At 37.0% G+C, this 23378-nt stretch overlaps 1 long non-coding RNA gene across 1 annotated transcript; it reads left to right on the top strand.

Moving 5' to 3' along the window:
* Positions 1–1389: 1389 nt before the first annotated feature.
* Positions 1390–2565, top strand: LOC116073807. Its single transcript, XR_004111914.1, has 2 exons — positions 1390–1586; positions 2384–2565. It is a non-coding gene; the product is annotated as an uncharacterized LOC116073807 (long non-coding RNA).
* The last annotated feature ends 20813 nt before the right edge of the window (positions 2566–23378 follow it).

Below are 23378 nucleotides of genomic sequence, written 5' to 3'. Positions count from 1 at the left end.
TTCACATCTCTGAATAAAGAAATCAAAGATCTCAGAAGATGGAAAGATATCCCATGCTCATGGATTGGCAGGGTTAATATAGTAAAAATGGCCATCCTTCTAAAAGTAATCTACAGATTTCAGTGCAATCCCCATCAAAATTCCAACTGAATTCTTCATAGAGTTAGAAAGAGCAATTTGCAAATTCATTTGGTATAACAAAAAACCCAGGCTAGTGAAAACTATTCTCAACAATAAGGGAACTTCTGGGGGGAATCACCATCCCTGACCTCAAGCTGTATTACAGAACAATAGTGATAAAAACTGCATGGTATTGGTACAGAGAAAGACAGGAAGATCGATGGAATAGAATTGAAGACCTAGAAATGAATCCACACACCTATGGTCACTTGATCTTTGACAAAGGTGCTAAAACCATTCACTGGAAAAAAATACTGCATTTTCAACAAATGGCATTGGTTCAATGGGTGTTCAACATATAGAAGAATACAAATGGATCCATTCTTATCTCATTGTACAAAGCTCAAGTTCAAGTGGATCAAGTACCTCCAAATAAAACCAGATCCACTGAAACTAATAGAAGAGTAAGTGGGGGATATCCTTAAACACATGGGCACAGAGGAAAATTTCCTGAACAGAATGAACACCAATGGCTTATGCTCTAAAATCAAGAATTGACAAATGGGACCTCATAAAATTGCAAAACTTCTGTAAGGCAAAGGACACTGTCAATAGGACAAAATGGCAATCAACAGAATGGGAAAAGATCTTTACCAATCTTACATCTGATAGAGGGATAATATGCAATATATACAAAGAACTCAAGAAGTTAGACTCCAGAGAATCAAATAACCCTATTAAAAATGGGTACAGAGCTAAACAAATAATTCTCAGATAAGGAATATGAAATGTCAGAGAAGCACCAGAGAAATATTCAACATCTTTAGTCATTAGAGAAATGCAAATCTAAATAACTCGGAGATTCCACCTCATACCAGTCAGAATGGCTAAGATAAAAAACTCAGGTGACAACAGATACTGGGGGGAATGCAGAGAAAGACGAACACTCCTCGATTGCTGGTGGGATTACAAGCTGATATAACCACTCTGGAAATCAGTCTGGCGGTTCCTCAGAAAACTGGACATAGTATTACCTGAGAATCCAGCTATACCACTCCTGGGCATATACCCAAAACATGCCCCAACATATAACAAGGATACATGTTCCACTATGCTCATAGCAGCCTTATTAATAATAGCCAGAAGGTGGAAAGAACCCAGATGTTGTTCATCAGACACTGTGGTAGAACCCTGTACCATTCTATTTGTTGTCAAGGCGACATGGTCCCTCCTCCAACTGTTTCTTATCTCATTCCTCTTCCCCCTGTCTCCAAGAGGATCATCTCCCTATCCTACCAGGCCTACTGACTCCCTCGGGCCTCAAGTCTCTCATGGATTAGACACAGCTTCGCACACTGAGGCCAGACCAGGCAGTCCTCTGCTATGTATGAGTCAGGGAGCCTTGGACCAGGTCATTTATGCTACCTGATTGGTGGCTCAGTGTCTGAGAGATCTCAGGGGTCCAGGTTAGTTAGGATTCATGGTTTTCCTATGGAGTCTCCATCCTCTTTAACTTCTTCCAGCCTTTCCCTTATTCAACCATAGGGGTCTCTGACTTCAGTCCAATTGTTGGGTATAAGTATCTGCATCTGTCTCAGTCAGCTGCTTGTTGGGCCTCTCAGAGGACAGCCATGCTAGGCTCCTGTCTGTAAACACACCAAAGATTGAGTAATAGTGTCAGGCCTTGGAGTCTTCACTTGAGATGGATCACAAGTTGGGCCTATGACAGAACCACCTTTCCCTCAGTCTCATCTCCATTTTTGTCCTTGCAGTTCTTTTAGATCTGAACAATTCTGGGAAAGAGATTTTGACTGTGGGATGGCAACCCCATTCCTCCACTTGATGTCCTGTCTTTCTACTAGAGATGGGCTCTGAGTTCCCTCTTCCTACTTTTGGACATTTCATCAAATGACCCTCCCTTTGAGTGTGTGTTTTGAGTCAACATTTCCAACTTGAAATCCTCTTGAATCTATTCTGTTTGCTGGAACTTGGGCATATACACAGGACTAGAGAATTGCAATTTTTGTCTTTTCTAATATTTTAAGATTTCCTGTTGTGACAGTTCTTAATAACTATGACCTCTACCATAGTAAGATCTTTCTTTAAAAAAATATATATTCTAATTTAGTTCTTAACTTGAATTTTTAAATAAAAGCCGTTGTTCTGTCAGATAGTCAAGAATGAGATCACTGAATCACACACATAGTTTATTTCTTAAAGGACAAGAAAGCCACTCATTATTCCTTCTCTTTGGTGCTTTCAGAAAAGCTGCCGGCAGCAGCAGGAAGCTGCTGTCAGAACTCCTCTAAACCGTGCTTTGCCTGTCCCAATGCCAGACCAGTGCAGAGGGAGAGAGGGTGGGTGAAAGCATCTCTGAACATGGCATGTCAGTGAGTTTTGTTTGTTTATAACCAAATACCTGACATCATTAAATTATAAAGACAAGATCGTTATTTTGCTTCATAATTTTGTAGTTCCTATTATATATTTGGACAAACTCATTGCTTGGGGTCCAAATGGGTCTACAGGAAGACAACAGTGAAGATTGTTTTGAAGAAATGTGTATGTGCATGTACATGTGTGTGTGATATATATGTATATAATCTTATAAAATCATACATTCACATGTAGCATTTTAAGACATCTCAGAATTAGTTGTCCCTCCCAACTTTCTCCTCTGCCCCAGAATTCCGAGTTCTCCACACTTAACCTTTTCCTTTTTTCCCTTTCCCATTCATATCATCTGTTTTCCGTTATCTCCCCTTTCTAGTCTCCTGGATTATGTAAACTTAAAGCTAACTGCAGAAACCTAAAAAAGATTGATGACAGGATCCGAAATACTGTGATTATGTGGTTTGTCTTTCTGGGTCCAGATACATGGTGCAGCATGAAAGTGAGACAAAGCTGAGAGGAGTAGATGTGGAGAGGTTAGGGCAAGGAGAGAAGGACAAACTTGACAAAAACACATTGTGCTTGAAATTTTTATGTAATTATTTTTGAAAAAAAAATCCAGCCAAACAATCTTTTACGCAAGGAATGTGACTCAGCATTAGAAAGCCAGTTCATCCTGTGAAGGTACTGGGCTCAACCTTCAGCACCACTAAAACCTAACACTCCAAAAATTTAAACAATAGTTGATTAAGATTATACGTATCATCAAAATGATCTCTCCCTTCAAATGTAAAGAACTCACTGAACTAAAACAGAAAGAATATTTGCATAATTTGAAGGGATACATACATTTCTGCATCACTCCTGGACTTTTCCTACAAGTATAGGTAATGACATCTGATGCTTTTGCTCCCATCAGGGGCACACTCTGTAAACCTTGTGAGTCACAGGACTACCAAAGTTCTCAATATTTAAAGTTTTAAGCTGGAATTTTGCTCTAACTCCTATAGCTTTGAGTTCCCTTGAAATGAACAATGATATAATGTCTATTTTGGGGGAATGATTTGAGCATGAGGCTCAGCAGCATTGGGTGCAAATTTATTCAAATTGACACTAAGGAAGCCATAGATAACTGTTGTGAAACACACTATAGTGTTTTATAGAGTGCCAGGTAAGTTAAAGAAGATAAAGATTTTTCTAGAGAGCTACCGTGAATACAAAAATAAACAGCACAGCTTCAATTCATGGACTGTGGTTCTGTGATATAGGATCTAGTGTCTGTATTTTCAACAGACTGGTTGTTTCGTAATGGATTTTAAGTGATCTGTAAATCTATGGCCCAGAAAAGGAAATGAAATGAAGAGAAAAACATTTTTACAGAAAAAGCCAGGCAAGTATGTTAACTCCAAATGGAGGCACCCCACGTACATGACTGGAGAAAAGCCACATCGATGCTGCCATGCATGGCAGTTGTTAATAACTACTCTGGTCCTCGCCTTTCTCTTCAGGTGAGCGTTCATGAGAACTCAAATAACTTTAAAGTGCCTGGTGAAAGAGAGAGATAAAGCCTGAATGATCTGGATTAAAGGTCATGGCACCAGGGCATGATGCCCCCCCCCACCTCCCACTGAGGTTCACCAACTTCTTACTTCTTAAAAGGAGCCTTGGAAAGCAAAGCACAAAGTCTTCTTATAAGATGGAGTAAGTATTGGTGCTTGTCACCCGGCTCAAAGTAAAACAATTCACATTGTCTTAAAGAAGCAACAAGAACTCTTGAACTGGTGAACGAGTCATCTGGGAAAACAATGCTCTCTTGAAGAAGGTCTCTCAGGTACTGCTCTTACGTACTTATGCACTTACTCTGAGCAAACAAACTATTCTGTGAAAGAAGCAGGTGCATGGTGGTGCTGTTCTGTGCTGCACTGACAGTGTTTATTTGACATTTTGTTTGTTTGTTTGTTTTTTGTTTTTTGAGACAGGGTTTCTCTGTATAGCCCTGGTTGTCCTGGAACTCACTCTGTAGACCAGGCTGGCCTTGAACTCAGAAATCCGCCTGCTTCTGCCTCCCAAGTGCTGGGATTAAAGGCGTGCACCACCACTGCCTGGCCCAAAGCTGCATATTTTTTAAGAATTGCAAATTGCATTCTTAAGCAAAGTAAGCATCATATAAACTCTCTATTTATTAACTAGGTAAAAGAATGTGTCTTACCCAATAATTAAAGATCCTACTTTCTAATTTATATTTTTTTCTGAAATCTCTCTCTCTCTCTCTCTCTCTCTCTCTCTCTCTCTCTCTCTCTTTCTCTCCCTGCCTGTCACTTTCCCTTTCTTCCTTCTTTCCTTCCTTCCTTGGAGTATAACCAACTTAAATAAATGAGATTTTTATTTGGCTTTGACACTTACTGGGGGTAACCACTAATCCACTTTTCTAAGTGCTGGCATTGGCTACTTCTCCAGCAGTGTACTCCAGATACTGGCTGTGTCTCTTGGCCATGGAGATACCACACTTCTCATGGTGTCTTCTCTGTTCTCTTCGTCATTCTCACCTTTCTCCTCTTTCTGTCTCACTCCACCAGGCAACTCAATGCCTACCTACCTCTAATCCCTCCAGTAATTTTATCTCTCTCTCTTTCTTTCTTTCTTTCTTCCTCTTTCTTTCTTTCTTTCTTGTTTCTTTCTTTTTTTAACTTTTATTGCATTATGATGAGAAAAGTTACATGATTTCAATTTATCTGAATTTGTTAACATTTAAAAACATATTTTAAGTAAATAAAATTAAATCACATTCTTGTTTCTCTTTTGTACCCTAACTCCTCCCAGAGACCCCCCTTCAATACCTACAACATATTCTTTTGTCATACTCCTTAAAATTTATAAAATATTATAAAAATAAAATCAGTATATAAAAGTTGTTTAATATAAAACAACAATCAATTTAACAGTCTTATGCAGATGTTTGTCTATAGCAATACTGAAAATACATACATTTTTCTCAATATAAATTTTAAATAACTCAAAACATATTAACTATATATTTCAAAATAATACATCACTACTAGTATTTTCTTAAATGAACATAAATATATAAAGTCTTTTTGTTTGTTTGTTTGTTTTGTATTTAGTGGAGTTTAAAATCTTGGCTGTTACTGTGACACAAGCCCAAAATAAGAAAAATTTTTAGACATTTACCCTCACATCACCAATGGATTTTACCTCCATCTTAGCTAAGCTGAGAGTTGACAGTTCTGCTGTGCTGAGGAGTCAATTGTAGGCATGATTTTTGGATACAGACTTCCTGCTATGGTCAAAACTATTTGACTTAACTGAGTGACTTTATTCTCAGCCCACAGAGAGCAGGTTACATTCATTTAAGAAATGGTATGTGTGTTAAGATGGTCTATCCATAAAGCCATTCACCAACTGTTTCAATGAACAATGGTTCTGCTTGGAGAGTGGCACAGACATTAGATGCAGGTAAGAATCTGGTTCATTAGCTGTGATAATTTAGAAAAGCATTCATCTCAGAGAAAGAGTAACTTATAAAGTCCTCTTCTTCAAAATTGATACAAGAGCTACAAATGTCAAGCAAAGCATTCAGTCTCACTCTTTGTTGTTTTCTTTCCTACAAGTCACCTCCCAAGTTAATTGTCTATGTTTCCCTTGGGTATATAAATACTTTTGAAATATATAAGCTGTTCTGAAAACCATAGTATAGTGTAAAAACATGAAATAAGCAATACTAATAATAGAGAGGCTGAGATAGGAGGAGCAAGATTTCAAGACCCTTACGTTGTACACAGCAAGACACTGTGTACTGTCACAAACAAGCTGAAAGTGTATATAGATTGCACAATATTGGACCAATTTCTGCTATTACCAAATTAGAGAGACCATTGTATGACAATCAACAAATTTCTAATTCCTCATAATTTTGGATTTCAATCAATTAGGATGTGTTGGTAATATTAATTTTCATATTAAGATATTAAGAAAAGGTAATTTTCACTTCCTGTTGTTTTTGTTGTGAGGGATGGAATTAGATTTGTGTGGATTTATAGCACCAGAGATAACCAGATGGCAGGGGGCAAGCATAAGAAAATAAACAACAAAAAGCAAGGTTACTTGGCATCATCAGAACCCAATTCTCCCGCCATAGCAAGTCCTGGACACACCATCACACTGGAAAAGCAAGACTCAGATCTAAAATCACTTCTCATGATGATGATACAGGACTTTAAGAAAGACATAAATAGCACCTTCAAAGAAATGCAGGAGAACACAAGTAATCAGCTAGAAGCTCTTAAAGAGGAAACACAAAAATCCCTTAAAGGACTACAGGAAAACACAATCAAATAGGTGAAAGAAATGAGCAAAACCATCCAGAATCTAAAAATGGAAATAGAAACAATAAATAAATGAGAAAGAGAGACAACCCTGGAGATACAAAACCTAGGAAAGAAAACAGGAGTCATAAATGCAAACATCACCAATAGAATACAAGAGATAAAAGAGTGAATCTCAGGGGCAGAAGACACCATAGAAAACATTGACACAACAAAGAAAGTGCAAAAAGCAAAAAGCTCCTAACCTAAAATATCCAGGAAATCCAGGACATAATGAGAAGACCAAACCTAAGGATAATAGGTATAGAAGAGGGTGAAGACTCCCAAGGTAATGGGCCAGTAAATATCTTCAACAAAATTATAGAAGAAAACTTCCCTAACCTAAAGAAAGAGATACCCATGAACATACAAGAAGCCTACAGAACTCCAAATAGGCTGAACCAGAAAAGAAATTCCTCCTGTCACATAAAAATCAAAACACCAAATGCACTAAACAAAGAAAAAATTTTAAAAGCAGTAAGGGAAAAAGGCACGTAACATATAAAGGCAGGCCTATCAGAATTACACCAGACTTCTCACCAGAGACTATGAAAGCTAGAAGATCCTGGGAAGATGTCATACAGACCCTACAAGAACACAAATGCCAGCCTAGGGTACTATTCCCAGGAAAACTCTCAATTACCATAGATGGAGAAAAAAGATATTCCATGACAAAAAAAATTATACAATATCTTTCCACAAATCCAGCCCTACGAAGGATAATAGATGGAAAACATCAACATAAGGACCAAAACTACACCCTAGAAGAATCCATCCAGTAGTTGACTATAGCTATTTTTATTTAACCAACAGTTTTAAATTAAGGAACTAGGTTTACAGAATTAGGTACAGGAGTTAGCATTACAATATATAGCAACAGACCAAACCTGTTCCCTTCCTTCCTTCCTTCCTTCCTTCCTTCCTTCCTTCCTTCCTTCCTTCCTTCCTCCCTTCCTTTCTTATTTCCTTTCTTCCCAATTCTCTAATTTATAAATCTAGTGAAATTCACTCACTTTCTCTCTTTGTTTCTTTCTCTGTTTTTTTTTTTTTTTTGGTGTCTCTTTCTCTATCTCTCATTCTCTCTGTTTCATTTTTAACTTCTTCCCTTCCTTTCTTTTCTCAATATGGTTTCTTCTCTTTCCCTTTGTTGCCTATACCAATCACTTGTTTGCACATAGGAAATTAGAAATAAAGTTATGTTGTTCAACTATCTGTACTTAGATAAAACTTTTCATCCAAACTGCATAATTACCTCTCTCTATTTCTTATATTCAAAGCAGTAATCAAGATGTTCTTCTTTTATTCTTTGTAGTTTATTTTTTGATAGTGAACTTCTACTTGAAATGGGAAATAATATATTATTCCTTATAACTGGTTGCATTCATTATTAAGTATATTTATAAGCAAGTATTTATATTTTTAATAGCATTGCTGAATTTATGTGCTCTGCTCACAAGTTTACACATCTGATGAGAACAAGCAACTGGAGCCTATCTTCTTGCACGAGACAAGTGAACTCTCCCCCTTCTCATGTACACTTTAAGGAATGCTTAAAGAATACATCTGGCTTTCAGCTTTCCTATTTTGATTTTACTGAGTCAGTAAAGTGGGAGAGACTGAAATTCGTAGAATCTTTTAAATATTGAGATTACTAAGAATAGCTTATACAGAAAACTAATTGTGAAGCCAGTGAATTTAAACTAAATTTGTCAGCAAATCCTTGCTTAGCTCCATCATAAAAATGCCTGCAGCCACTTTAAGTGACTCAACAAAAGAATTCTCAGAAGCATAAGCATGATACATAGAAACCAGAGAAAAGACACAGCCTTTTTAAACTGTGATTAAAATGTTTTGTAATCTGTAAATTGAAAAAAATAGGATTTTCAGGACACATTTCTACAATTATTTCTAAATACAGAGTTATACCTCTGCCTAGCTTAAGCTTCATCCGCTTCATAATTTGTAGACCTATGTTCATATGAAAGACATTGAAAATCCTCAATTTGTGTCATAAGAAAGACACCATGAAAATACTGGCTTCATTTTACTTCATTTTTTTTTTTTTTTAAGTTTGTCAGCTGATATTTGGATTCTCTTTTTACACTTTTTTGTCTTTTTTTTTTTTTTTTAAAGTATCGAGTTACAGTTTTATTGCTGTGGAGAGACACCATGACCAAGGCAACTCTTACAAAAGTAAACATTTAATTTGGGCTGGCTTACAGTTCTCAGGGGTTTAGATCATTACTGTCATGGCAGGAAGCATGGCAGCATCCAGGCAGATGTGATGCTAGGGGAGCTGAGAGTTCTACATTTTGATTAGAAGGCAGTCAGGAGGAGACTAGAATTCCATATTGGCTGGAGTTTAAGCATAGAAGACCTCAAAGCCCACCCCCACAGTGACATACTTCCTCCAACAAGGCCACACCTACTCTGACAAGGCTATACCTCCTAATAGTGCCATTCCCTGTAGGCCAAGCATTTAAACACTTGAATCTATGGGGGCTGTCTTAGTTAGGGTTTTCATTACTGTAGAGACACCATATCTAAGGTTACTCTTATAAAGGACAAAATTTAATTGATGCTGGTTTATACTTATAGAGATTCAGTTCGTTATCATTATGATGGGAAGCATGGCACCATTCAGACAGGCGTGGCACTGGAGGAGCTGAGCATTTTCTACATCTTGTTCTGAAGTCAAACAGGAGAAGATTGGCTCTTCTCCTGGCTCTATGAGTAGAGTAGCAAAGCCCACCCCTACAGTGACATACTTCCTAATAATGCCACACCCTGAGCCAAACCACCACAGGGCCAAACTTATTTAAACCACCACATAGTACTATCAGGCCTCCATAGGTTTATAGCCATAACATAAGGCGAAATGCATTTAGTCCAATTTCAAAAGTACAGAATACCCAAGATACAGCCCAAGTGAGGACACCTCAGTTCCACTTGGGAAAGAGAAGAAATCAATCCCATGGGAGGAGTGAGGGACCTGGGAGAGAAAGTGGCCGGGGGTGGGGGACGTATTGGGGAGAGAAAGGAACCTGACCTGGTATTGGGTCAGGGAAAAGGACTAAGCCCTGAGGGCCAGCAGAAAGAATGGAAACAGGCAACCTTGGGAAATAGGAGGTTGGTGGGACCCTCCAGAATTCACCAGAGACCTAGGAGGTAGGAGACTCTCAGGAATCAAAGGGAGGGACCTTAGATGAAATGCCTGACAGTAAGGAGTGGGAACTTATAGAGCCCACCTCTAGCAGGAACACAGGGCATCAAGTGAGGGATAGGGTTGCCATCTCACAGTAACATCTCTAACCCATAATTGTTACTGTCTGAAAGAATTACAGGGTTGGAAATGGACAGGAGCCCAAGGAAAAGAAGGCCCAAGGACAATCCTAAAAGTGGAATCCAGCTGAAGGGGAGGTCCCAAGGTCTGACACTATTACTGAGGCTTATGAAGCCCTCACAAAAAGGGACCTAGCATGACTGCTCTCCAAAAGACCCAACAAGCAGCTGAAAGAGTCGAATGCAGATATTCGCACCCAACCAATGGACAGAAGCAGCTGACCCCTGCTGTTTAATTAGGGAAGACTGAAAGAAGCTAAGGAGAAAGGTGATCCTGTAGGAGGACCAGCAGTCTCAATTAATCTGGACCCCTGAGATCTCTCAAACATTGGACCACCAAACAGACAGCATATACCAGCTGATATGCGGCCCCTAACACACATACAGTAGAGCACTTCTGGGTCTGTGTTCATTCAGAGATGATGCACCCAACCATCAAGAGACTGAAGGCCCCAGGGAGTTTAGAAGTCAGGTGGTGTAGGGGGTGTGGGCGTCCACATGGAGATAGGAGAGGTGGCTAGAAGGTGTGAGATGTAGAGCAATCTGGAGGGCTGAAGGGGGTGGGGAATGGAGTATGGAGTGTGAAAAATAAATTAATTTAACCCCCCCCCAAAAAAGAGGAGAGACCAGAGTCACTGAGGTAGAATCATTTGAGAAGTGTTTTCTGAGATCACAAAGAAGTTGAGTGTTCCAGAGATAGGTCTCATGCTGGCAGCTGGCCTTGGTAATGTGTAAGAATTAGATAGTGCTGGTGTTGAAAGCATGAAGTGGTCATGGAGAGCAGGCTTGGCACTATGAGAGGCCATGAAAGCCCGTTGGTAAAGGTGGAAGTCAAAGGACCAGGACTAAAGGGGTCATGCCAAAAAGTTGAGGCTTGACACCATGAGAAGAACCTATGAGAGGCTACGGTGAAAGTTCAGCATAGTTGCAATGGAAGACCCCAGTGTATTTGAGGTGCAAGTACCATGTAACGACCATCAAGAACAGCAGCAGCAGTTGATTGGGGTCAGCCAGAACCTAGAGTGCTACTGAGGGTCAGAGCTGAAGAAGTGACCCAAGCCCTTTGAAGGAATCCAGAAGGTAATTTGTGAGTCTCAGACATTAAAACAAGAAGCTATGAAGTTGAAGTTGCCTTGGAAACCCCAAGATGTTAGAGATTCCAGAGCTTTAGGATACCTGCTAAGTAAACCTACTAGCAGGGAGTAGAAAACAGACCCAGAGAAAGAATTGTGTTGCAGTCAACAAAGCTGAAAGGAGTTGGACATCAGACATGGAAATGCAGAGTTTGGCGTTCACTCAGCTTATTTTTGTATTTCCTTTGGTCCAGTATTTCCTCACTATGACTTTTGGGAATGGTAATGTATATCCTGTGATTCTGGAAATATGATTGGCTCTTTGATTTTAATTTTAAGAGTTATTACAGTTAAGAAATTCCATGAATCTGAGAAAAAGACTTTGAACTTTGAACTTTTAAACATTGTTGAGACTGTGATAGACTATGGGGACTGATACACCGAATCTAATAGAAGAGCAAGTGGAAAAGAGCCTTGAACTCATTGGCACAGGGGGAAATTTCCTAAACAGAACTCCAATGGCTTGTGCTCTAAGATCAAGAATTGATAAATGGGGCGTCATTAAACTGGAAAGCTTCTGTAAGGCAAAGGACATAGTCAATAAGACAAATCAGCAACCTACAGATTGGGGAAAAATTTTCACTAACCCTACATCTGATAGAGGGTTAGTATTCAAAATATATAAAGAACTCACAAAGTTAATCACCAAAAAACCAAACAACCCAATCAAAAACTATAGTATAGAACTAAACGGAGAATTCAGAACTGAAGAATCTCAAATCGCTGAGAAACACCTAAAGAAATGTTCAAAGTCCTTAGTGATGTGAGAAATACAAATCAAAATGAGCCTGAGATTCCACCTTACACCATTCAGAATGGGTAAGATCAAAACCTCAGGTGACAACACATGACCAAGATAACTGTTACCACCAACACATTTCAGAGATCAGAACTGAAAGATTATTATCCTTTGAAAGTTTCATTAGTGTTGGGCTGGACTCAATGATTCAACTCACTTCCACCTCTTGAGGACTATGGTTTAAGTCTCAACTCCACACAGAAACTCTAACTCCAGCTGACACTGATACCAGGAGTCTATAGTGTACATACGTGCAAGGAAAACATTCATCCATATAAAATAAATAACTTAAAAATCAAGAATATTGTATATGTGGAACAAAGTATATCTGAGTTCAATAAATACTTCCATGATTATTTTCCAACAAAGACACTGGATAGTAATGGAGTAAACTCTTCATAATGATACCCTATGGTATCATTGAAGTTATAAAAACTTTAAAGACCATATTGAAGAAGACAGGAAGGGAAGACCTGACATCATCACTACTCCCTCAACACAAAATAATCCATCAAGAAAGAAACACTCTTCATGTACAGGGATGGAAATAATGAAACCCAGGATTTAGGATTTAAGATTAAATGTTTGTACCATGTTTATCATAATGAAATGGCCAAAGTCCCAGAACCTATGGCTCCAGGACAAGTCCCATGGAATGAGATGCTGAAATTGCTATAAGGTAAGGCAAATGAAATATTCATCTGTAGAGGAATTTTAATTCTGCAACATGGCTGCTTTAGCAGGGGATTGCATTCAAAGACTGTCGAGGTCTGTGTAATCTGACTGGAATGAAGACACTTCCTGGGTTATATTATTATCAGGCTGGAATACAGACATGTCCTTAGAACACACCTTTAATCCTAAATGATGAAAATAAAGTTAGTTTATAGAAGGAAGCACACATGTTGGAAAGTGGTATCTAGTTAGTAGACAGACAAAGTGATGAATCAGAGAAATATTTGACAAAATAAATCATAGACTGGCTATGCTCAACTCTCTTGAAAATAATACAGCAAATAGGGGCTACTTAAGAGCAATAAAAATTCAGGAGAGTTCAGTTTGAGAGTTTAGTTCAGTTCAGTTCAAAAGTTTTGTTCAGTTTACAGCAGTTCAGCTACTGGAGTTCAGAGGCAGTCTTTCAAAGCAGAATAATTCAGTCAGAAGCCTAGAGAACCTCATTTAAATCTGTCATCTTGGAAAAGAGTTTGAGCCAGAACAGCTGAGTTGAAGCAGCCATCCAGAGTTCAGAATGAGATAGAAATGGTAAGATCATTCAGCAGTAAATCTTGGTAGCTGCAAAAATCTAGGCCTATGTTATCAGACAGAGACTAGAAGCTGAAATCTTCAATGTCTGGGATTCCAGAAGTTTAGATTGTATGTAAGCTAGAATCTGCCAGGTATAGGTCTAGGGACAGTTACATAGAAACATTCTCAGCTCAGCCCAAGCTATATATTCATAAAACTTGCATTCAGCTCTCATTTAATGACCACAGCTGAGGAAATTAAAGTGACATTTATATTTACACTCATTATCCCCACACAGGCTCTGGCTGCACAGATATGCACAGATCTCCACTCTTTACAGTACAGGGTGTGAAGACTAAGACAGGACCCTAAGTCTTGGGTCCCAATGATAATTCCAAACCATTGAAACTCAGCCCATTGGGCGAAGTCTGTTCAATGTGGGATAGAATTCACAGGCTTCAGGCTGCCCTTACATTAGCCAGAGGTACCCACTTGAACTTTTTCAGATATCACTCCAATAGTATATGGTTTGCATGGATCACATATATCATTCTCTGGGGATTATATAGGATAAGGCAGCTATAAGACTCTCATGCAAGTCATTTTAGTATTAGCACTGGTGGTCAAATGACTGTCTCTTCCATCTATCCCCAAATTCATACAGAAGAGCTATCAAAAACTGTTTCTTAGACACAGATATAGAGAATTACCCTGTATCACGAGAAAGCCTGTACCTCTCTAGCATACTCAAGTTTCATCCTAACATCACAGTCATGACCAACTTTGTAATACTCAACATTTTCCAAGTCCTTGTGTTTATATGAGATTCAAGACAAACTGAGATTCAAATTAGATATCAAATGACTACCTTAACCAACCCTATCTTGGTCTCTGCCATAAAAGCAATCAGATGGGAGTACGAAATGATATGAAGCAGGCTTTGCCCTAGGGCTTATTGTTTCACAGCAAAATTATGAGATATAGATGAACTAAATAAACAACAAATATCTAGGCCCAAATATGTGTTGATCTCATGAAACACATGGACATATAAGGAATCACAGTGACAGAAATCAAGAAATTGGATTACACATTCCATCTAAGTAGTCAACATGGCAGCAGAAATACTCATACGTATTTACATTCTATAGATAGTTTTTAAATGAAAAGCAGTACAATGACATGAAGAAGATCATAAGATGATATCAGATCCACTCAGCAAGAGAAAATAATAATTATAAATATAACATAGATACTACAATATGTTACAAATATATAAATGAAAAACTAGTAAACTTAAGAAAAGAGATTTCATTAAGATAATATGGCATGACAAATCCAGCAAACAGTAACAAGCAGCTAAGAACTACCTTAATTAAGTGGTACCCAAAACCTAATTATTTTAAGAGGTGTCTCATGTGTCTTCTAGTTGGTAAATGCATACTTTTCTCATCCATGCATAGAGCATTCCCAAATGTAGGTCATATCACGGGCCACAGGAATCTCAATAAATTTCAATAAACTAAGAAACAACTCTGATATCATATTGAGTATATTATTTTATTACAATAGAGGAAAATTTGAAATCAACAAGAACTGAAAGCTTTGAAAACTACATAAATACATGAAAAGTCAATATCTTAAATATTTAAATGATTTAAGGATTAAAAGAGAAAATAAGAAAAATACAAAGTTTATTGAATTAAATGCAAACATAGTTGCAACAAAATCTTTGCCATACATCAAAAACAATCATAGATAGAACCAACGGCAATCAATATTACATTGAATGTATCCTCTATTAAGCACAACACACTCTAATGGGAATTATCAAACTCTTGATCATACAGATGGTCCTGGTTAATCTCTTTATGGTTTTATACCTGTGTCCTTAATTCTATTCAATAAATTAATGTGTCAGTTTGTAATGGCAGTGCCACACTGTTTTTATACTTATATTTCTATTTTATAACATGAAATCAGAAATTATGAACCTTCAATCTGTTATTATTATTATTATTGTTCAGGATTGATTTGGTTATACTAGATCTTTTTGTTTCCATATAAATTCTAAGATTATTTGTTCAAATTCCATGAATAATTGGTTTAGAATTTTGATGAAGATTCTCTTGAACATAGTTTTTCTGCTTGTTTGTTTTACACCAAACCAGAAGCCTGTACTATTTACTTCTGATACTTTAGCAGTTGAATTTTTAATCATGACTGAAGTACAATTTACAAATGTGAAAAGCAACAAGTGATGGATTTAAGGTAAAATCTGGCCAAGTAAACACCAAATGTGTGCTCTTGCTCAGCTCTACCATAGCTCACATTTCAGGGAAGAAAACACTTGTCCAGGCCCCAGAAATATTCTTATGACCTCCACATGAACCCCAGAGGCTACTTCTACACACTTGTTTGTTTCTCACTAAAAAAAGGATAGAAGTGTGTGATAATGAGGATTCAATGTAAAAATTTCAAAAAAAAAAAAAAAGACATTGTTTGGACTTCTGTTATAAAACAATTGAACAAGAGAAGTCATCACCAAATAAAATAGTGAAAACTGAGTGCACTATCCCTAAGAAAGTGTAAAGTCTGAGTAAAACTAAATTTTTTAAAATAATATTTCTGTTGGTTTTTTCTCTATTCTCATTTCTCATTGGTTATTTTGTCAACTTATATATTATCTCATGCTTATTTGTCTCTTTGCCTTTCCAAAATCTAATCATAATACATTAATATTTGCTAACATTGTTCTTTTTTCCATATTTAACTTATTGTTATGAATAAATGAATTAAAATTATCTTAGCATGTACAATAATTTCATTTTAATACTTTCACAAAGTAGTAGATTAAGTAAAGTTCTTTTCCACAATTTATAGTGATTTTCAAATATAACCAATACTTCTTTTACAAATAAATAGATAATATTATCATTAGGGGGAACATGTTTTTAGTATGTAGTATAATAGACTATTATAGACAAGACACTTTTCCTGTTAATTGCTAATTTCCCCCCCCCAGGCAATAGCTAACTTTATTCAGAGCATCAGACATTTTATGTTCTGAGAGTTATATAAACAATAACAATATACAATAGTAATGAATCATTTGAAGTAAACTCGCCTTTTTCTGCTACACCTAGGAAGGACACAAAAACATAATCTAAGAATAATGTTGTGTTTTTTGAAGAAACTGAGGGCACAAGACTCTTGTTTTGGTTTTTTTTGGAATTTTCTTGTAAGCACTCAGAAATCTCTCTCTCTCTCTCTCTCTTTTTTTTGGCCATACCTGTTTTTTTATTTTGTCATATTCTTTAAGTTTTATAAAATATTTCAATGATAAAATGAGTAGTATAAAAGTTGTTTGGTATAAAACAATCAATTAAACTGTCTTATGTTCTTCTTAATATCCTCTATCATCATCATAAAAAGTGATTTTGGATCCAAATCTTGCTTTTCCCATGTGATGGTGTGTCCAGGACTTGCTATGGTGGGAGAATTGGGTTCTGATGATACCAAGTAACCTTGGTTTCTGTTGCTTATGTTCTTATGCTTGCCTCCCACCATCTGGTTATCTCTAGTGCTACCTGCCCTGACTAAATCAGACTAGGGCCTGTCCTTCATTTGATCCTGGTTATGTCAGAACTCCTCAGAGTCAAGCTGTCTCTGTGATCATATGATTCTGTGATCCTGTGATCCTGGGCTAATTAGAGTGCCTGGGAGTACAGCTTCCTCTGGGACTTATGGGACTTGCTGCAGAGTTTGTGCCCAAGGTCTGCTCAGGGCACCAGCCTAGACAGACAGGAAGGAACCAGTGCCACTGATCTGGTGGAGTTCCTGTGTGCCTGATTCCCACTGTTGGGACAGGTATTGTGTCCTCCTTACCTCTGATCCTCTGATCCTGGATAGAGGATTCTGGTTAGAGTGCCTGGGACTAGAGCTTCCTTTGGGTGTTGTGGGACTGGCTGCATAATTCGCACGCAAGGTCTGCTTCTAATTGCTAATTTTTAATGAAAAAATCCAATAGATATTTTATTTTTAAATATATTAAAATGTAAAATACTTGTAGGAACTATATTTTCAGTAAGTTCTCTAAGCATTTTAGCATTATTTTAAGTGTTTCCTCTGTTAGAATTTAGGCAATGATAACTGAATAAAATATTTATCCTTTGGATAAACTTTTAATAAAGAAGCTATCTAGTTATTGTGTAGTTTACTGAGAATAGCTAATTGTTCCTGAAATAACAGATTTTTCTAGACTGTTATATTTGAGAGTTGCTACAGTTATAACAGAAATATTGTATAAATTATAAATAAAAATGGGTACATTTTTGCCCATTTAAGAAGCAAAATCAATGTTATATGATTTTATACAGTTTTCAATTAAAAACAATAGTAAATTAATTTACATTCCAAATTCAAAGCACAAGCACATAAAATATAGACTTTTATATTCTTGCCTGTTTCTATTGGAGAGATTTTATGGGTCTAATTATTGTGAATTTGGAACATCTGGTCAATTATCATTTTTGTTCATTAGAAAACACTGGGAAGAGTTTTTGTTATGTTTGCTTTTGGCATATTCTATAACAGTTCAATCTCATACTCACTTTTCATACTCACTGCGACCATATGCTCTTCTTATGTAAGTGAGGTCACCAAAAGGCAAGGAAATGTAGAATTTTATAGTGTAATAGTTTATAATAACTTGCACATAAGTCAGACCATTCTAAGCTGAAAAATTAATAAAATCAATGTTACCACAATTGATCAATCATATCCCATATATACATTTCAATTACTTTTACAAATAAATAAACAAACAAATAAATAAATAAATAAATGTGTTTTTCCCCTCTGAATGTTTGACTTTTTTTATCTGATTTGAAAATTAAAAAAAAAAAAGAAAGAAAGAAAGAAAAAGAAAAAAAAACATCAGAAGTGTACTGGCTGTGTGTCAACTTGACACAGGCTGGAGTTATCACAAAGAAAGGAGCTTCAGTTGGGGAAGTGCCTCCATAAGATTCATGGGACATGGACATGGGACATTTTCTCAATTAGTGATCAAGGGGGTAGGACCCTTTGTGCATCGTGCCATTCCTGGGCTGGAAGTCTTGGATTTTATAAGAGAGAAGGCTGAGCAAGCCAGGCAAAGCAAGCCAGTAAGGAACATCCCTCCATGGTCTGCATCAGCACCTGCATCATGACCTACTTGAGTACCAGTCATGACTTCCTTTGGTGATCAACAGCAATGTGAAAGTATTAGCTGAATTAACCCTTTCATCCTCAACTTGCTTCTGGGTCATGATGTTTATACAGGAATCGAAACCCTGACTAAGACAAGAAACTATAGTTCAGAAATCCAGTAAAGCTAGTTGGAACTCCTGTCTGAAGTCCAGTTGTTTCCTCTGTAAAGAAAGGACTAGAAACCAGTAAGAAAACTGCTGAAACAACACAGGCAATTACCATTGCTCTAGGCTGCCTACCAGAACCAGATGCCAAGACTTGAAAGCTGAAGATGCCTTACTTCTAAATGTATAGAACATGGAAGAATCAGTCTGGAACAGTACAATAAACAGACTTAGTAATAATGAGCACTCATGCTGCCAGAAGGTGCTATTCTGGATGTTAAAGGAGGAGAAGCAACACCTAGCAAAGCATTGGATTTTCTAGAATACAATAATGACATGACAGTGAAGGATATATTCTTTCTTCATTATCCTCCTTTCCTAATTTTGGCCACATTAAAAGAATTAATTCACTTTATTTTCATTAAGAGTGGGATATCAGTGGGTGATTTTAAGTAAAGATTTTTTTTTTTTACATTCCTTCAGCAGTAATGCTTAAGGGTGGATTTCCTATTCTACTTTGAGGGCTATACTATGTATTATCAAATGTGTCATTATAGTGGTTGATTCTATCCTGCCATCCCTGGAGAATATAGAGTCACAACTTTGATATTGTTTTCTATAGACAAATAAAATGAACTATATAAGAGGTGATCCATTTGCATTTGTGCACTAAAAACACACTTCAGATTTTTATACTCTATGTTCTAATGTAAAGTTCCAGAAGAAATCTAGACAATGAATGATTTTCACTATAGTATTGTAAAGTTACTGCAGTATACAAAGCAATTCAGTTCCTCTCATGAATGAATGGGTGATTTTAGAAATACCAATGATAAAATGACTGAATTTGAAAATGGTTTTTGCAGGTACTGAATGCCAAGTTAATTATAAAATATGAAGGTACAGAAATACAGAATATAGAATTTTCCTTTAAGTGTAGTAAATTAATTCATACATAAAACAATACATCATACAATAAAAGTACTACAGATATAATGGGTGTTATATTTCCCATTACCAGAAACTCTGAGTCCATTAAGGACTGGCCTAAGATGCAATGCTTCATAACATGTTGTTCACATAAATGCAATCATTTAAGGAAGAATTCCATAGAGCATATGATGAAAGTTTCTAACACTCAGATCAGACTGGTTCTGTCAATACCTATGAGGTTGTATACCCCTGTATTTTGCAAATAATAATCATGAGAAGTTGGAAAACATGACAATAACAAAAGCATTTTCTTTGATTGAGTCCTTAGTATTGTAATAAGTTATCAGTTTTCACTTTGTGAAGAATTAGAATAGAGTTGACATTAATGGGGGCAGGCCCAGCACACTGTAGATGGTACAATTGCTGGGATGGTTTTCCTGAGTCTATAAGAAAGCAGACTGAGAAACCACAGAAAGCAGGCTAGTCAGACAAACCCCACCATGACCTCTGAATTAGCTCCTATCAGCAGGTTACTATTATGTTTGAGCTCTTGTTCTGATGTCCTTCAGTGATGAACAGCAATATAGACCTTTAAGCCACATAAACCGTTTCCTCCCCAAGATACTTTGGTCTTTTCCATTCATCATAGCTATAGTAACTCTTACTAGGATAGAAGTTGGTACCAGGTTAGTAGAACATTACTATAATAGACCTAACCACGTTTGGGAGATTGTGGGAGGAATTTGAAACTTCACACTAAAAGATTCGTTGAGTGTTAAGAGGAGAGTGGGCTATTATGTTGGAGCTGAGAAGATAAAAAAAGTTGAAGATACTTCTGGTATGCACCTCCACTGAGGCAGATCAGCATGTCTGCTCCCCTCAACATCCCACAGTCTCTAGATTTCCCAGGAGATCTGCTGGAGCAAGGACAGCAGATAAGATAACCACCCCAATAACTGTTGCAGATGGGACCCCCAAGGAACCCAGAGGACATAGAATCCCTCCACTATATGAAAATGCCATCTCTTTTCCAGTCTGCTCCTATACTGGGGCAGAACAGCATTTCTGCCCCTCTCAACACACCATAGTCTGTAGGCCTTCCAGAATGTCTACTGCAGCTAAGGCCACAGGTGTGCCAGGAGATCTACTGCAACCCAGGGACACAGGAGGCAGTCTCTAGACAGAGACACCCAGGCCAGTTAACAAAAGAGATAACCAGATGGCGAGAGACAAGTGCCTACTCATAAGCAGCAGAAGTGAGTTTACTTTGGCACCATCAGAACTCAATTCTCTGCTCACAGCAAGACTTAGATACCCCAATTCACCTGAAAAGAATGATTGTGACATAAAATCCCATATCATGAATATAGTAGAGACCTTTAAGGTGTATATAAACTCATTGAAAGACATACAGGAAAACACAGTTAAACTGGTAGAAGCCCTTAAAGAAGAAACAAATAAATCCCTTAAAAGAAATACAGGCAAACACAATAAAATAGATGAAGGAATTGACAAAGCAGTCCAAGACTCAGAAATGGAAGTAGAAACAATAAAGAAATCACAAGAAGAGGCCACCCTGGAAATGGAAAACCTAGGAAAGAGGTCAGGAGCTATGTGTGCAAGTATCACCAACAGAACACAATAGATAGAAGAGAGAATCTCAGGCATTGAAGATACCATAGGAGATATTGACACAAAGGACAAAGAAAATACAAAGCATATAAAACTAACACAAAACATTCAGGAAATCCAGGTAACAATGAAAAGACCAAACCTAAGAATTATAGGAATAGAAGAGAGTGAAGATTTCCAACTCAAAGGACCAGAAAATATGTTCAACAAAATTATAGAAGAAAAGTTCCCCAACCTAAAGATAAAGATGGCCATGAGTGTACAAGAAGCCTTCAGAACACCAAATACATTGGACCAGTAAAGAAAATCCTCCTGTCACATAAAAATCAAAATACTAAATGCATACAACAAAGAAAGAATATTAAATGCTATAAGGGAAAAAAGACCAAGTCACATATAAAGGCAGACCTATCAGAATTACACCAGACTTCTCAACAGAATCTAAAACCAAGAAGATCCATGTCTTACAGACCCTAAGAGCACACAAATGCCTGTCCAGGCTACAATAGCCAGCAAAATGCTCAGTCATCATACATAGAGAAACTAAGATATTCCATGACAAAACAAAATTTAAACAATATATATCTACTAATCCAGCCCTACCGAGGATGCCAGAAGGAAAAGTCTAACACAAGGAGGGTATCTACACCAAAGAAAGAAAAACAAGAAGTGAATCATCTCACAAAAAACCTAAAAGGAGAGAAACACAAACACACATACAGAAACACACGCACACATACACACACACACACAATAACATCTCCAACTACAAACATAACAGAAACTCACAATGACATATTTTTAATACTAAATGTCTCTCCTCACCAACAGACATAATTCCCCCTCCCCAGAAATAAACAAGCTAACAAACGGTATAAGCAAGAAAGATCCATCATTTTGCTGCATATAAACAAGGAACACACCTGAATGACAATGACACTACCTCAGACTTAAAGAATGTAAAAATGCTTTCCAAAAAACAAGTGGAATTTTTCCATTCTAACATCTAATAAAATAGACTTTCACCCAAAAATTTTCAAATCATATGGGAATGGACACTTCATATACATCAAGAAAAAATGCACTAAGAGGAAGTTTCAATCCTGAACATCTTTGCCTCAAATTCAAAGGCACCCACATTCACAAAAGAAACCTTACTAAAGTTCAAAACACACATTGAACTTCATACAATAATGGTGGGAGATTTCAACCTGTCATTCTAATTAATGGACAGGTCGTTGAAACAGAAACTAAACACAGACACAGTGAAACTAATAGAAGTCATGAACCAAATGGATTTAGCAGATATATATAAATAGCACATTTCACCCTAAAACAAAAAATAAAAATATATCTGCTTCTTAGCACCTACTATAAAACTGACCATATAATCCATCATAAAGCAAACTTCAACAGATATAAAAAGATTGAAATAATCCCATGCATCCAATCAGATCACCATGGAATACTACTAGACTTCAAAAACAACAACAACAAACAACAGAAAGACCACATACACATGGAAACTGAACAATTCTCAACTTGGTTAGGGAAGAAATAAAGAAATTAAAGACTTTCTAGAATTAAATGAAAATAGAGGCACAGCATACGCAAACTTAGGAGACACAATGAAAGCATTGCCAAGTGGAAAATTCATAGCCCTAAGTGCCCTCATAACAAAATTGGAGAGATCATACACTAGCAACCTAACCTGGCACATGAAAACCCTAGAAAATAAAGAAGCAAACACAAGCAAGAGGAGTAGAAGGCAGGTAACAACCAAATTCAGTACAAAAATCAACCAATTAGAAACGAAGTAAACAATAAAAGAATCAACAAAACCAAAAGTGAGTGTTGTAAGGAAACCAATGTGATCCACTTGGACTTTAGCTTTGCTCAAGGAGATAAGAATGGATAAATTTGCATTCTTCTACAGACTAATGTCCATTTGAGCCAGGACAATTTGTTGAATATGCAGTATTTTTACCACTGGACAGTTTAGCTTCTTTGTCAAAGATCATGTGACCATAGGTGTGTGGGTTTAATT

Source organism: Mastomys coucha, unplaced genomic scaffold (assembly GCF_008632895.1).
Source record: "Mastomys coucha isolate ucsf_1 unplaced genomic scaffold, UCSF_Mcou_1 pScaffold23, whole genome shotgun sequence".
NCBI classification, from domain to species: Eukaryota; Metazoa; Chordata; class Mammalia; order Rodentia; family Muridae; genus Mastomys; species Mastomys coucha.
Note: the sequence above shows the minus strand (reverse complement) of the source record. Positions and strands in the feature narration are given on the sequence as shown.